General features: G+C 47.6%; 1 protein-coding gene across 2 annotated transcripts in view; it reads left to right on the top strand.

Annotated features, from left to right (window-relative positions):
• The first annotated feature begins 4,161 nt into the window (after positions 1-4,161).
• Positions 4,162-15,942, top strand: part of LOC139378964 (transmembrane serine protease 9) — a 59,345-nt gene continuing 47,564 nt past the window's right edge. Inside the window, exons 1-3 of one of the 2 annotated variants that reach the window (XM_071121742.1) lie at positions 4,162-4,261; positions 5,321-5,371; positions 7,817-7,907. The gene's annotated coding sequence lies outside the window, so the exon portion shown is untranslated. Of the gene's footprint in view, positions 4,262-4,927; positions 5,038-5,320; positions 5,372-7,816; positions 7,908-15,942 lie in introns of those variants that run through there. The other variant, XM_071121822.1, reaches the window with a different exon arrangement.

Genomic DNA, 15,942 nt, shown 5'->3' with positions numbered 1-15,942 from the left:
GTAGAGTACCTTGTGCATTTCAAGTAAAATAACAACTCAATGTTTATATCCCAGGACAAATTAGCTAGCAACAGCAAGCTAGCTAAATAGGACAAATTAGCTAGCAAGTGCTAGCTAAATTGCCATACATGTTTAATGCTTTTCGACCTGTCCCCAATTAATGTAATTGGTTCAGAGTTTGTTTTGATGTTTTAACCTGCGTGTCGTGATCGTGTTTGGTGTGGGGGGACAAAATCCATTTATGCACGCGCACGCGCGCAGCCGGTTTGGGTTCCGTGTTAGAAAAAAAGAGTTCCATGCTGGTTCTTCGGCTGTCCCCATAGGATAACCCTTTTTGATTCCACGTAGAACCCTTTTTAGTTCCAGGTAGCACCATTTTGGGTTCTATGTAGAACAGGTTCCATGTAGAACCTCTGTGGAAAGAGTTCTACATAGAGCCCAAAAGGGTTCTCCTTTTGGGACAGCCGAAGAACCCTTAGGTTTTAGATGGCATCTTTTTTTCTAAGAGTGTAGAACCAAGAGTTTTTCCTGACCACCTGATCAAATGTATTTGTCACATACACATGGTTAGCAGATGTTAATGCGAGTGTAGCGAAATGCTTGTGCTTCTAGTTCCGACAATGCAGTAATAACCAACGAGTAATCTAACCTAACAATTCCAAAACTACTACCTTATACACACAAGTGTAAAGGGATAAAGAATATGTACATAAAGATATATGAATGAGTGATGGTACAGAACAGCATAGGCAAGATGCAGTAGATGGCATTGAGTACAATACATATGAGATGAGTAATGTAGGGTATGTAAACATTATATTAAGTAGCATAGTTTAAAGTGGCTAGTGATACATGTATTACATAAAGATACAGTAGATAGAGTACAGTATATACATATGAGATGAATAATGTAGGGTATTTAAACATTATATTAAGTAGCATTGTTTAAAGTGGCTAGTGATATATTTTACATCAATTTCCATCAATTCCCATTATTAAAGTGGCTGGAGATGAGTCAGTGTGTTGGCAGCAGCCACTCAATGTTAGTGGTGGCTGTTTAACAGTCTGATGGCCTTGAGATAGAAGCTGTTTTTCAGGCTCTCGGTCCCAGCTTTGATGCACCTGTACTGACCTCGCCTTCTGGATGATAGCGGGGTGAACAGGCAGTGGCTCGGGTGGTTGTTGTCCTTGATGATCTTTATGGCCTTCCTGTGACATCGGGTGGTGTAGGTGTCCTGGAGGGCAGGTAGTTTGCCCCCGGTGATGCGTTGTGCAGACCTCACTACCCTCTGGAGAGCCTTACGGTTGTGGGCGGAGCAGTTGCCATACCAGGCGGTGATACAGCCCGACAGGATGCTCTCGATTGTGCATCTGTAGAAGTTTGTGTGCTTTTGGTGAAAAGCCGAATTTCTTCAGCCTCCTGAGGTTGAAGAGGCGCTGCTGCGCCTTCTTCACGATGCTGTCTGTGTGGGTGGACCAATTCAGTTTGTCTGTGATGTGTACGCCGAGGAACTTAAAACTTACTACACTCTCCACTACTGTCCCATCGATGTGGATAGGGGGGTGCTCCCTCTGCTGTTTCCTGAAGTCCACGATCATCTCCTTTGTTTTGTTGACATTGAGTGTGAGGTTATTTTCCTGACACCACACTCCGAGGGCCCTCACCTCCTCCCTGTAGGCCGTCTCGTCATTGTTGGTAATCAAGCCTACCACTGTTGTGTCGTCCGCAAACTTGATGATTGAGTTGGAGGCGTGCGTGGCCACGCAGTCGTGGGTGAACAGGGATTACAGGAGAGGGCTCAGAACGCACCCTTGTGGGGTCCCAGTGTTGAGGATCAGCGGGGTGGAGATGTTGTTACCTACCCTCACCACCTGGGGGCGGCCCGTCAGGAAGTCTAGTACCCAGTTGCACAGGGCGGGGTCGAGACCCAGGGTCTCATGTCGGCTGCAGTGAAGGAGAGTCTGCATGTTTTGGTAGCGGGCCGTGTCAGTGGGACTGTATTGTTTTCAAAGCGGGCAAAAAAGTTATTTAGTCTGCCTGGGAGCAAGACATCCTGGTCCGTGACTGGGCTGGTTTTCTTTTTGTAATCCGTGATTGACTGTAGACCCTGCCACATACCTCTTGTGTCTGAGCCGTTGTATTGCGACTCTACTTTGTGTCTCTACTGACGCTTAGCTTGTTTGATTGCCTTGCGGAGGGAATAGTTACACTGTTTGTATTCGGTCATGTTTCCGGTCACCTTGCCCTGATTAAAAGCAGTGGTTCGTGCTTTCAGTTTCACGCGAATGCTGCCATCAATCCACGGTTTCTGGTTTGGGAATGTTTTAATCGTTGCTATGGGAATTACATCTTCAATGCACGTTCTAATGAACTCGCACACCGAATCAGCGTATTCGTCAATGTTCATATCCCAGTCCACGTGATGGAAGCAGTCTTGGAGCGTGGAATTAGATTGGTCGGACCAGCGTTGAACAAGAAACTCTGGTGCCATGTTAAGTATTCCCCATTGTGCACAGATTTTTACCAAAGCCCCCATATAGTGCACTGTGGCTAAATGCAGTGCACCATATCGAAAATAGTGTGATTTGAGATTTGTCTAATTTAACTAATGCTGAACTCCATTGTCGGTCTGCCTGTCCTTCCTACAGGGCCATAGCCATCCCACTGAGCAGACAGCTGGGGTTGAGAGACAGGGTGTGGATTCGAGCCCCATCTGTCCCAAAGCTGGAGACCTTTTACAAACGGAACAAACATCAACCCTCACAGGTCAGTAATGATACACTCAACTAAACCTATTGTACTGTATATCAATCTTAGTTTGATATGGAATATCCCGTTATAGAACTGTAGAAACATCTGTTACTGATTCAGTACAGATTACTAGAATCTTCTACAAGACACTACAAAAGGCATAGCAGATATTGCATATACATGATAGTATTAATGAAATGAGTCTAGTCCTCAAGTAGAATTAGAGCATTGGCACATAAAGGTTGAGTTGTCATTTTATGGTCTTCACTGGGTGAATAGGGATCAGGTTGGAGTTGAAGTAGTTTCTGCTATCTCTTTCTGAATGGAAGAAGTCAAACTTTAGATAAAAGGGAACGATTAGATGGAACTCATTCAGTGGTATTGGGTTGGGCTTATTGTCTACTGTTCTGGGTTGTAGTACAGCAGGAAATGATAGTTGTTTATTTGTCAGATATATTTGGTGGCATAGGATAAATAATAGAGTACTTCCTTGGGTAAAACCCTTATTACTCAGATGACTTGACTAAATGCTTTGGTGTGCATTTTTCTAGTAGCCTTTCCCTTCCTTGCATGTAAGTACAGGTGTAGATAATATTTAATGCTTTGGCTTGGTTCACATGGAAATGTTTATTTAACCTTTTTATTAATGTTCCATCCCTTCTACTGGTTAGGAGCTTAGAGTGACATGTGGGACTGTACCCCTGTCTGGGCATGGGTCTCCTCGTTTATATGTTGAAATCTGATGGTAGAAACACTACAGTATATTGTCTTCTGGCCAGAGTGCAAATTACACCATGACATTTGGAGGAGGTCTCTATTGAGTGTACAATTGAGATTTGTATTTTTTTATGGGACTAATATTAAAGAAGTAATTTAAATTGTAAAAATGAATGACCATTTAATGTGGCATGAACACAACCAGTCATGATATTTTCATCTAATTGTCAAACAAATCACTTAAAAAACTAGGCTACCTGTGCAATGGTCGTCCACTCCAAAATAATTCCAGCAGAGGCTACTCGAGCCATTTGATGAATGGAAATAGACATCTGTTACATACTTTTAAAGTGTATAGTCTACTTGTTGGATGGATTGGATGCACATTGGTGTCTAGCTGTAGGCTAGATGTCTAGTGATATTGTTGACCACCATCAGCTGATCCAGGAAAGAAAACCAATATTGATAGAAAATGATAAAGCTAAATGGTCTGGTACTTCTGGTCACGGACTACACGGAGAACACCAGTATCCGCGCGCACCCGGAAAACAAAGCAATGAGCGCTCTAAAAAGCTGACTGACAAAAGCAAACAATGATAAATCAACGAATACATCTAATCCATTGGAGTAAAATTTATTTTTCATCAAGGATGCATGGTAATCAAATTGTGAAAATGAGGAAGTACAAAGGAGTTCAGCTGTAGCCCGAAATTCAGCGCTACTGAGTGGACAGCTCCGTGGCACAGAAATGGTTTAAACCATGACAGAGGGGTGAGGGTGTTCGTTTAATTTGTAAGTTCTTATTTTCATATTTACCACTACATTTAAACAAATAGGATAATGGTTAAATTAGCATTATTGGTGCTCCTAAAAATAAAAAAAATCCAGATTGCAGCAAAATATTTAGGCGCATATACAAGTAAAATGGTCGCACTGTAGAGCCCTGCTTATTGGTACAGTTTGTTACAGATGATTTGGAGGTTTAGGTGAGTGGTTTGTCTGTCTCTGTGCTCGGCATTTACTAAAAGTGACAGGCTACTGTCTTACTATTACTACTAGGAGCCTCCTAGGGAAATGAAGTACCTCCCCACACAGCCATTCTACAGTGCAGTAGAAACATAAACCTGGGTAGTGTAAAGTGTCAGGGAGGAGCGGAGGGGAAGGGGTATAGTTTACACAGAGCAGGGATAAGGGGAAGACAAATGGTGGGATTAAAGACATTTGTCATTTTAAGAAACTTCCTTATTTCTTTTACATACAGTAAATATTAACATTCTGTTCTAATGAACTTGTGATAAAACACCTGTTGAGATCATTTTAAGGCACTGAAGTAGGTAATGGCTTATCGCTCTGAAAAATCTGTATATGAAAGATATTATATTGATTGTCTTCTTGGGAAAAGGGACAGTGGAGCTGCTCTCTCTGAGCATTTGTCCCGTCTGTTCATAGTGAGGTCCTGGGCCTGGGGAAGCAGTCTCAGTCAGCGACAGATGGAACCGGGGTTTCACCATCGCCGAAACCAACACAGACCGAGCAACACCAATACGTTTTCTCATTCAGAGTTCTATGTAGGCCTATTCATGTGATTCATAACAGGTCAAGGTATAGTTTATTATAGAAAGAATACTAAGTTATTGTCTCATGACAAATATTTTGTTTAGTTGTTTTTTGCAGTAGGAGGTTTGTTTTCTACATCATTGCATTTTTGTGGCAGCACTTACGTATCTGATTCGATGTAATATATTAAGCACATTCACTGTTTCAACCTTTATCCTGTACAGTGCTACTGCTCCATGCAGGCCTACTACTTCTAACAGGCCCTCTCTGTGACCATTTGTTCTACCCCCTCAGACCCCCTAGTTCTGGGACCACAGCGAGTGCTGGCGAGGCTACCCAAAACAAGTGAGTAGAACAATTCACTCTAACCAGTGGTTCCCAAACATATTTGTCCTGTCACTCATCAAAATCCTATGGAATTTTCCTGTCACCCACTAAGTAAATACATCCAATGTTTCCAATGACAACCCATTCTAAGAGGAATAAGCCGCATCCCACACCATTGAGAGTCGAGTCCCAAAACAAGATTTGAGAACAACACTGCATTGGATAATCTCAGGAAACTCACTCTTTCACCATTGGCAATTATGTCTGTCTGGAGGAATTGATAACAGTAATGACATTCCTCAAGGGGACTTAACCCCTCCTCCCTCTTTACCTTTGGAGGTCATGACCTGAAACGGAGAAAACACGACAAGGACAAATATCATGACATCTCTATCTAAACTTAAACTGATTATGGCACTGTAACCCCCTAATGCTGTTGACCTTTTCTTTGTTGAAGCCTGGCTGTTTTCTGTGCCTTGCAGGGAGGGAGGATGTGATTTCTAGGTGTTAAATGGCCCAATAAGCTTCCCTCTGTCTCTCTAGAGCCTTGGAGAGTACTGTTTGGTGGTGGGTGTTTGGTTCACGTCAGACTTTTTTTTTTTTGTGACCAACTTTTTATTTAGTTTTGTTATTTTTCTTTTTCAGAGGGGGGTTACAGGTATTCCCATCCCACCCTGTAACCAAAGCTGTTTATCTGTCCCACTGCCACCCATCCATCCCAAGTCTCCCCTTAGATTCCCACCAATGATCAGATGCACCCCCCTCCCCCTTGTACCACTCCTTCCCAGTGGGACAAAAAGCACCAAAAGTCTAAATCAATTCATATAACTGGTTTGTATGTGTGGGGCTTTAGCTGAGATTGTTCTTTACAGAGTAAAATATATTTGTCCATGCCTCAATTGGAAAGGGGGATACCTAGTCAGTTGCATAAGTGAATGCATTCAACTGAAATGTGTCTTCTGCATTTTACCCAATCAAAGACTAGCTGTTGCTGTCGATAATTGCAGTGGTATAACTTCTAATAGTAACTGTATCCACTGGTTAAATGGGAGAGAGTGAGGTGGTTGCCATCTTAGAGTCAACATTTTTTTTGCATCAGTAGTGCCTGCTAGCAGTGATCTTCTCTGATTGATTGAGAGATTCTAGGGGCTATCATTGTTAAATTAGATAATGGATGGAAAGCATTGAATATTTATATTAATTTTGCAACTTTGACTGCAGGGCACTGTCACATCATATTAAGGAATGTGCCTACCTGATTTAGGGGACACAGTAAACAGTTGGGAGTTGGGGCCAATTTCATCATAAAACATTTACTTGGTGTTAAATATAGTCTGTGAACTAACTTAGTGTATAAATTGATGGTTCAGATTAGGGGATGCCAAGGTCATACTTTTCCATATTCTGTTCCAGTTAAAGAGTCACAGCCATTTTGATTTATCACCACTTTCTATGCGTGTACATATCTCCTCTGGTTTTTTATGTCAAGCCCTAGACTGCGGAGGCATTGGAACGCTTGCTAAAGGACAGGGTTTTCAAAGCTTCAGCTTCAAAGCTTGGCTTGTGAATTGGAGGGGGTGTATTGAGCAAAGTTGCACTTTTTTTCTATTTCAGTCAAGGGAGGACCTCCAAACACAGAGCTCCATGTTGTAAATACTCAGCTGTGTGGACTCTGGCCTGGCATGGGCTGAGTGTCTGTCAAACTGCTGCTGCTGGGCCTTCTTGGTAACCTTCTGACTGATCTCTCCCAGTGCACTACTGGAGGAGGGAGTCTCTCTCTCTCTCTCTCTCACCTGCTGCCTCGATTTCTGAATGCTTGGCTATGAAAATCCAACTGACATTTACTCCTGAGGCGCTGACCTGTTGCACCCTCTACAACCACTGTGATTATTATTTGACCCAGTTGGTCAACTATGAAAGTTTTTAAATCTTGAAGAACGATCTAGCCTTAAAGGCCATGTACTATTATAGTCTCCACCGGCACAGCCAGAAGAGGATTGGCCACCTCTCGGAGACTGGTTCCTCTCTAGGTTTCTTTGTAGGTTCATGCCTTTCTAGGGAGTTTTTCCTAGCCACCGAGCTTCTACATGTGCATTACTGTCTCTTTGGGGTTTTAGACTGGGTTTCTGTATGAGTACTTGGTGACATCTGCTGATTTAAAAAGGGCTTTATAAATACATGTGATTGATTAATAGTCCTCCCTACTTGGGCTGGGTCTCAAAAGGTCTCCTTACTCTCCCTGGTTTCCATTTTTTCATCATCCACGCTTAAGTGTGAGAACCGGACGGGGGAAAGCAAATACGTCCATTTAGGCTTCAACTTTCCTGTTCTGTCAGATCAGTGCAGATAAAGTGAAGAGGAAATTAAAAGGAAGCCACTTTAGACGATTGGGATGCACCCAGGGTCATGGTCAGTAACCTTTAACCCCCCTGGTGTTTGTTTTGTTTCTTTCTTTCCCTGCAGCCTGTCGCTGAGGCTCACTATTGGTATTACATCACAGAGCTTAGTTTCTATTGGTCCCTGCTGTTCTGTGTCTGTGGATGTAAAGCGGAAGGTATGTGTCACTTCTGTCACCTCACACACTCTCCTGTCATCTCACACAAACTCTCCTGTTAACTCACACAAACTCTCCTGTCCCCTCACACAAACTACTGTCATTTAGTAGATGCTCGATTTACAATCAGAGCATTAATCTTAAAATAACTAGGTGAGACAACATCAAAGATGTGAACACATTTTTATGACCTAATGATTAATTGTTATCTAAGAGGATGTTTGTTTCAGTATAAATTAGGCTGGACATTCTACCATTCGTCAGTGTTCAGTCTATTTAGAGAATCCTGGATTATGGTTCAAAATGTTCAAAAAGCTCTATAACAAATAAATAATATGATTTTAGCTAATGGCATGGCAACAAAGAAACTTTCTCCACACACACACACATAGTGACTCTAAACCGCAGGACGGCCTCAGCTTTCATAGGAAAACCATTACTTTCCATTCCAGATTATAGTTAGTGTTCACAGCAGATTTCCAGCTTGTTTTACTGAAACTTCCTTTTCATTTTTGTAGAGTCGTGTTTCCTCAAAGGAACTGCTTGCAGAGGTGGTTGATGTTTTCAACGATAACTAGAGTATGTATCTGGACGTTGTCCACTGAGGTTTAGTAATTATACACTAGTCCTGCCCCTCAGGACCCAGGTTACCTGCTCCCTGCCAAGCCTTCCCTTCCTCTCCTCATTCAAATGGGCAACTGAAAGGTCACTTATTTGAATCCCCAAGCCGACAAGGTGAAAAGGGAGAGTTTGGGATCTGCAAAAAACACATTTTCAATTCACACATTAGTATTAATACACACTTGTACATGTGTGAAAATAGGACAATTATAAGCACCCACCTAATTATTATGGTTATTCTCTCCTGCTATTCCCTCTGCTGTACTGATAAAATATCTACCTGTAATCTTTCCACAGATTGTGTCACGTACGGTGCATTCGGAAACTATTCAGACCCCTTTATTTTTTTCCACATTTTGTTACATTACAGCCGTATTCTAAAATTGAGGGAAAACATTTTTTTCAATCTACACACAATACCCCATAATGACAAAGCAAAAAAAAGTTTTGACATTTTAGCAAATGTATTAAAAATAAAAAACAGATATCACATTTACGTAAGTATTCAGACCCTTTACTCAGTACTTTGTTGAAGCACATTTGGCAGCGATTACAGCCTCGAGTCTTCTTTGGTATGACACTACAAGCTAGGGACACCTGTATTTGGGGAGTTTCTCCCATTCTTCTCAGCAGATCCTCTCAAGCTCTGTCAGGTTGGATGCGGAGAGTCGCTGCACAGCTATTTTCAGGTCTCTCCAGAGATGTTAGATCGGGTTCAAGTCCAGGCTCTGGCTGGTCCACACAAGGACATTCAGAGACTTGTCCCGAAGCCACTCCTGCGTTGTCTTGGCTGTCTGCTTAGGGTCATTGTCCTGTTGGAAGGTGAACCTTCGTCCCAGTCTGAGGTCTTGAGCGCTCTGGAGCAGGTTTTCATCAAGGATCTCTCTGTACTTTCCTCCGTTCATCTTTCCCTCGATCCTGACTAGTCTCCCAGTCCCTGCCTCTGAAAAACATCCCCACAGCATGATGCTGCCACCAAATAAAATCAAATTTTATTGGTCAAATACACATATTTAGCAGGTGTTATTGTGGGTGTAGCGAAATGCTTGTGTTTCTAGCTCCAGCAGTATCTAACAATTCACACAATTCACAACAATACACAAATCTAAAAGTAAAAGAATGGAATTAAGAAATATAGAAATATTAGGACGTGCAATGTCAGTGGCATTGACTAATACAGTTGAATAGAATGCAGTATATACATATGAGATTAGTAAAGCAGTATGTAAACATTAAAGTGACTAGTGTTCCATTATTTAAAAAGTGGCCAGTGATTCCATGTCAATATAGGGCAGCAGCCTCTGAGGGGCAAGGTTGAGTAGCCGGGTGGTATCCGGCTAGTGATGGCTATTTAACAGTCTGATGACCTTGAGATAGACACTGTTTTTCAGTTACTCTGTCCAAGCTTTGGAATGATGGTCCCAACGATGAGCCCCTTCGTTTTGTTGACATTGAGAGAGATGTCATTTTCCTGGCCCCACTCTGCCAGGGCCCTCACCTCCTCGTACGCTGTTTCGTCATTGTTGGTAATCAGGCCTACTACTGTGGTGTCGTCTGCAAACTTGATGATTGAGTTGGGGCCTCACCCTTGTGGAGCCCCTGTGTTGAGGATCAGCGATGTAGAGGTGTTTCCTACCTTCACCACTAGGGTGCAGCCCGTCAGGAAGTCCAGGACCCAGTTGCACAGGGCGGGGTTCAGACCCAAGGCCCCAAGCTTAATGATAAGCTTGAAGGATACTATGGTGTTAAAGGCTGAGCTATAGTCAATGAACATCATTCTGACATAGGTATTCCTCTTGTCCAGATGGGATAGGGCAGTGTGCAGTGCAATGGCGATTGCATCATCTGTTGATCTATTGTGGCGTTAATAAGCAAATTGAAGTGGGTCTAGGGTGTCAGATAATGTAGCTGTGATATGATCCTTAACTAGCCTATCAAAGCACTTCATGATGACAAAAGTGAGTGCTATGGGGCAATAGTCATTTAGTTCAGTTACCTTGGCTTTCTTGGGTACAGGAACAATGGTGGACATGTTGAAGCAAGTGAGGACAGCAGACTGGTATAGTCTCTGGGAGCTAGCTGCATCGATGGCACTGTGTTATCCTCAAAGCGGGCAAAGATTGTGTTTAGCTTGTCTGGGAGCAAGACGTCGGTGTCCGCGAGGTGGTTGGTTTTCCCTTTGTAATCTGTGATTGTCTGTAGACCCTGACAAATGTCTTTTGTCTGAGCTGTTGAATTGCAACTCCACTTTGTCTCTGTACTGACGTTTGGCTTGTTTGATTGCCTTACGGAGGGAATAACTACACTGTTTGTATGCGACCATATTCCCAGTCACCTTGACATGGTTAAATGCAATGGTTCACACTTTCAATTTTGCGTGAATGCTGCCATCTATCCACGGTTTCTGGTTTGGGTAGGTTTTAGTCACCGTTGGAACAACATCTCCTATACACTTCCTGATGAACTCAGTCACTGTGTCCGTGTAAGCGTCAAATGTTATTCTCAGAGGCTATCCAGAACATATCGAAGTTCACGTGATCAAAACAATCTTGAAGTATGTATTCCGATTAGTCAGACCAGTGTTGAGTAGAACTTAGCACGGGTACTTCCTGTTTGAGTTTCTGCCTATAGGAAGGAAGGAGCAAAATTGAGTCGTGAGCCGATTTGCCTAAGGGAGGGTGGGGGATGGCCTTGTAGGCATCTCGAAAAGGCGAGTAGCAATGATCTAGTGTTGTCCCTAAATGAGTACTACAGTCAATGTGTTGATAGAACTTCGGTAGTGTTTTCCTCAAATTTGCTTTGTTAAAATCCCCACCTACAATAAATGTGGTGTCACGTTCTGATCTGTATTTCCTTTGTTTTGTATTTATTTAGTATGGTCAGGGCGTGAGTTGGGTGGGCAGTCTGTTTTGATTTTCTATGTTTTGGGGTATTTCTATGTTTCGGCCTAGTATGGTTCTCAATCAGAGGCAAGTGTCATTAGTTGTCTCTGATTGAGAATCATACGAGAGAGGACCCTGGGCAAAGCCAGGGGAGTGTCGCCGCCCCAAGGTGCAGCAGGAGAAACGGCAGCAGGAGCAGCGAGAGGAATGGACATGGGAGGACGAATTGGACGGAGAAGGACCCTGGGCTCAGCCTGGAGAATATCGCCGCCCCAAAGAAGAACTGGAGGCGGCGAAAGCGGAGAGGCGCTGGTATGAGGAGGCAGCACGGCGACGCGGATGGAAGCCCGAGAGTCAGCCCCAAAAATGTATTGGGGGGGGGGCTCGCAGGGAGTATGGTGAGGCCAGGTAGGAGACCTACGCCAACTTCCTGTGCTTACCGGGGGGCTAGAGAGACCGGGCAGGCACCGTGCTATGCTGTGGAGCGCACGGTGTCTCCAGTGCGGGTGCATAGCCCGGTGTGGTACATTCCAGCTCTGCGTATCGGCTGGGCTAGAGTGAGCATTGAGCCAAATGCCATGAAGCTGGTCTCCAGTGCGTCTCCTTGGGCCGGCTTACATGGCACCAGCCTTGCGCATGGTGTCCCCGGTTAGCCTGCATAGCCCAGTGCGGGCTATTCCACCTCGCCGCACTGGCAGGGCGACCGGGAGCATTCAACCAGGTAAGTTTGGGCAGGCTCGGTGCTCAAGAGCTCCAGTGCGCCTGCACGGTCCGGTCTACCCAGTACCACCTCCACACACCAGCCCTCCGGTGGCAGCTCCCCGCACCAGGCTTCCTGTGCGTGTTCTCGGCCCAGTACCACCAGTGCCAGCACCACGCATCAGGCCATCAGTGCGCCTCGCCTGTTCAGCGCTGCCAGAGCCTTCCTCCTCTCCAGCGCTGCCGGAGTCTCCCGCCTATCTAGCGCTGCCAGAGCCTTCCTCCTCTACAGCGCTGTCGGAGTCTCCCGCCTGTTCAGCGCAGTCAGAGCCTTCCTCCTCTACAGCGCTGTCGGAGTCTCCCGCCTCTCCAGCGCTGCCAGAGCCTTCCTCCTCTCCAGCGCAGCCGGAGTCTCCCGCCTGTTCGGCACTACCAGAGCTCCCGCCCCTCATTCCAGAGGCGCCAGAGCTACTCAGTCCAGCGCTGCCAGAGCCTTCCTCTCCAGCGTTGCCGGAGCCTCCCGTCTGCCCAGCACCGCCTGAGCCACCCGTCTGCCCAGCGCCGCCTGAGCCACCCGTCTGCCCAGCGCCGCCTGAGCCACCCGTCTGCCCAGCGCCGCCTGAGCCGCCCGTCTGCCCAGCGCCGCCTGAGCCGCCAGTCTGCCCAGCGCCGCCTGAGCCGCCCGTCTGCCCAGCGCCACCAGTGCCGCCAGTCTGCAAGGAGCCGCCAGTGCCGCCAGTCAGCCAGGGGCAGCCAGTACCGCCAGTCAGCCAGGGGCCGCCAGTCAGCCAGGGGCCGCCAGTCAGCCATGGGACGCCAGGGGCCGCCAGTCAGCCATGGGACGCCAGGGGCCGCCAGTCAGCCAGGGGACGCCAGGGGCCGCCAGTCAGCCAGGGGCCGCTAGGGTCAGCCAGGGGCCGCCAGGGGCCGCCAGTCAGCCAGGGGCCGCCAATCAGCCAGGGGCCGCCAGTCAGCCAGGGGCCGCCAGTCAGCCAGGGGCCAACAGGGGCCGCCAGGGGCCGCCAGTCAGCCAGGGGCCGCCAGTCAGCCAGGGGACGCCAGGGGCCGCCAGTCAGCCAGGGGCCGCCAGGGGCCGCCAGTCAGCCAGGGGCCGCCAGGGGCCGCCAGTCAGCCAGGGGCCGCCAGGGGCGCCAGTCAGCCAGGGGCCGCCAGTCAGCCAGGGGCCGCCAGGGCCGCCAGTCAGCCAGGGGCCGCCAGTCAGCCAGGGGCCGCCAGGGGCCACCAGTCAGCCAGGGGCCGCCAGTCAGCCAGGGGCCGCCAGTGCCGCCAGTCAGCCAGGGGCCGCCAGTGCCGCCAGGGGCCGCCAGTCAGCCAGGGGCCGCCAGGGGCCGCCAGTCAGCCAGGGGCCGCCAGTCAGCCAGGGGCCGCCAGGGGCCGCCAGTCAGCCAGGGGCCGCCAGGGGCCGCCAGTCAGCCAGGGGCCGCCAGGGGCCGCCAGTCAGCCAGGGGCCGCCAGTCAGCCAGGGGCCGCCAGTGCCGCCAGTCAGCCAAGGGGCCGCCAGTGCCGCCAGTCAGCCAAGGGGCCGCCAGTGCCGCCAGTCAGCCAAGGGGCCGCCAGTGCCGCCAGTCAGCCAAGGGGCCGCCAGTGCCGCCAGTCAGCCAAGGGGCCGCCAGTGCCGCCAGTCAGCCAAGGGGCCGCCAGTGCCGCCAGTCAGCCAAGGGGCCGCCAGTCAGCCAAGGGGCCGCCAGTCAGCCAAGGGGCCGCCAGTGCTGCCAGTCAGCCAAGGGGCCGCCAGAGCCCCTCGTCAGCCCAGAGGCGCCAGAGCCCCTCGTCAGCCCAGAGGCGCCAGAGCCCCTCGTCTGTCCCGAGCTGCCGCCCCTCTGTCCCGAGCTGCCGCCCCTCTGTCCATTGAGAAGGGTCGCCATGGTTAGGAGGCCACGGAGGCGGACAATAAGTCAGACTAAGACTATGGTGAAGTGGGGGCCACGTCCAGCACCAGAGCCGCCACCACGGACAGACGCCCACCCAGACCCTCCCCTATAGGTTAAGGTTTTGCGGCCGGAGTCCGCACCTTGGGGGGGGGGGGGGGGGGGGTACTGTCACGTTCTGACCTGTATTTTCTTTGTTTTGTATTTATTTAGTATGTTCAGGGCGTGAGTTGGGTGGGCAGTCTGTTTGATTTTCTATGTTTTGGGATATTTCTATGTTTCGGCCTAGTATGGTTCTCAATCAGAGGCAGGTGTCATTAGTTATCTCTGATTGAGAATCATACTTAGGTAGCCTGGGTTTCACTGTGTGTTTGTGGGTGATTGTTCCTGTCTCAGTGTTTTTTTGTTCACCAGATAGGCTGTTTAGGTTTTCTCACGTTTGTTGTTTTGTTAGTTTATTCATGTATAGTTTTCTTCATTAAAAACCATGAATAACCACCACGCTGCATTTTGGTCCGACTCTCCTTCACCTAAAGAAAACCGTTACATGTGGCCTCAGGATATGTGGTTTCCAGTTTGCATAAAGTCCAGTGTAGTTCCTTGAGGGCCGTCGATGTATCGGCTTGTGGGGGAATATACACGGCTGTGACTATAACCAAAGAAAATTCTCCTGGGAGGTAATACGGTCAGCATTTGATTGAGGTATTTTAGGTCGGGTGAACAAAAGGACTTGAGTTCATGTACGTTATCACAATCACACCATGAATAGTTAATTATGAAGTATACACCCCCGCCTTTCTTCTTCCCGGAGAGTTATTTATTCCTGTCTGCGTGATGAACTGTGAACCCAGCTGGCTGTATGGACAGGGACAGTATATCCTGAGAGAGCCATGATTCCGTGAAACAGTATGTTACAGTCCCTAATGGCTCTCTGGAAGGAGATCCTCGCCCTGAGCTTGTCTACTTTATTGTCCAGAGACTGCACATTAGCAAGTAATATACTCGTAAGTAGTGGAGGGTGTGCCTGCTTCCTAAGTCGGACTAGAAGTCCACTACGAATACCTCTTCTCTGCCGGCAGCGACTTGGAGCAACCTCTGGGATAAGTTCAATTGCCCTGGGGGGTACGAACAAAGGATCCAATTCGGGAAAATTGTATTCCTGGTCGTAATGCTGGTGAGTTACCGCCGCTCTGATATCCAAAAGTTATTTCCGGCTGTATGTAAAAAAACGTTATGGGCTAATAGTGTGAGAAATAACACACAAAAAAAGAATACTGCAAAGTTGCTTAGGAGCTAGAAGCAGAGCTGCCATGTCTGCTTCACCGTAGGGAGGGTGCCAGGTTTCCTCTTGACGTGACGCTTGGCATTCAGGCCAAAGTGTATCTTGTTTCTCATGGTCTGACAGTCCTTTAGGTGTCTTTTGGCAAATTCCAAGCGGGCTGTCATGTGTCTTTTACAGAGGAGTGGCTTCCGTCTGGCCACTCTACCATAAAGAGCTGATTGGTGGAGTAATGCAGAGATAGTTGTCTCCCATCTCCACAGAGGAACTCAGGAGCCCTATCAGAGTGACCATCGTGTTGGTCACCTCCCTGACCAAGGCCCTTCTCCCCAGATTGCTCAGTTTGGCTGGGCGGCCAGCTCTAGAAAGAGTTTTGGTGGTTCCAATCTTCTTACATAGAATGATGAGGTCACTGTGTTCTTGGGACCTTCAATGCTGCAGACGTTTTTGTAGCCTTCCTCAGATCTGTGCCTCGACACAATCCTGTCTCGGAGCTCTACGACAATTCCTTTTTGCTCTGACATGCACTGTGAACTGGGAGAACAGGTGTGTGCCTTTCCAAATCATGTCCAATCAATTTGATTTACCACAGGTGGACTCCAAGGTGGGCTCTAATTAAGGATGATTGATGGAAACAAGATGCAACAGAGGTCAATTTCGAGTAT

Source organism: Oncorhynchus clarkii, chromosome 1 (assembly GCF_045791955.1).
Source record: "Oncorhynchus clarkii lewisi isolate Uvic-CL-2024 chromosome 1, UVic_Ocla_1.0, whole genome shotgun sequence".
Lineage (NCBI taxonomy): Eukaryota > Metazoa > Chordata > Actinopteri > Salmoniformes > Salmonidae > Oncorhynchus > Oncorhynchus clarkii.
Note: the sequence above shows the minus strand (reverse complement) of the source record. Positions and strands in the feature narration are given on the sequence as shown.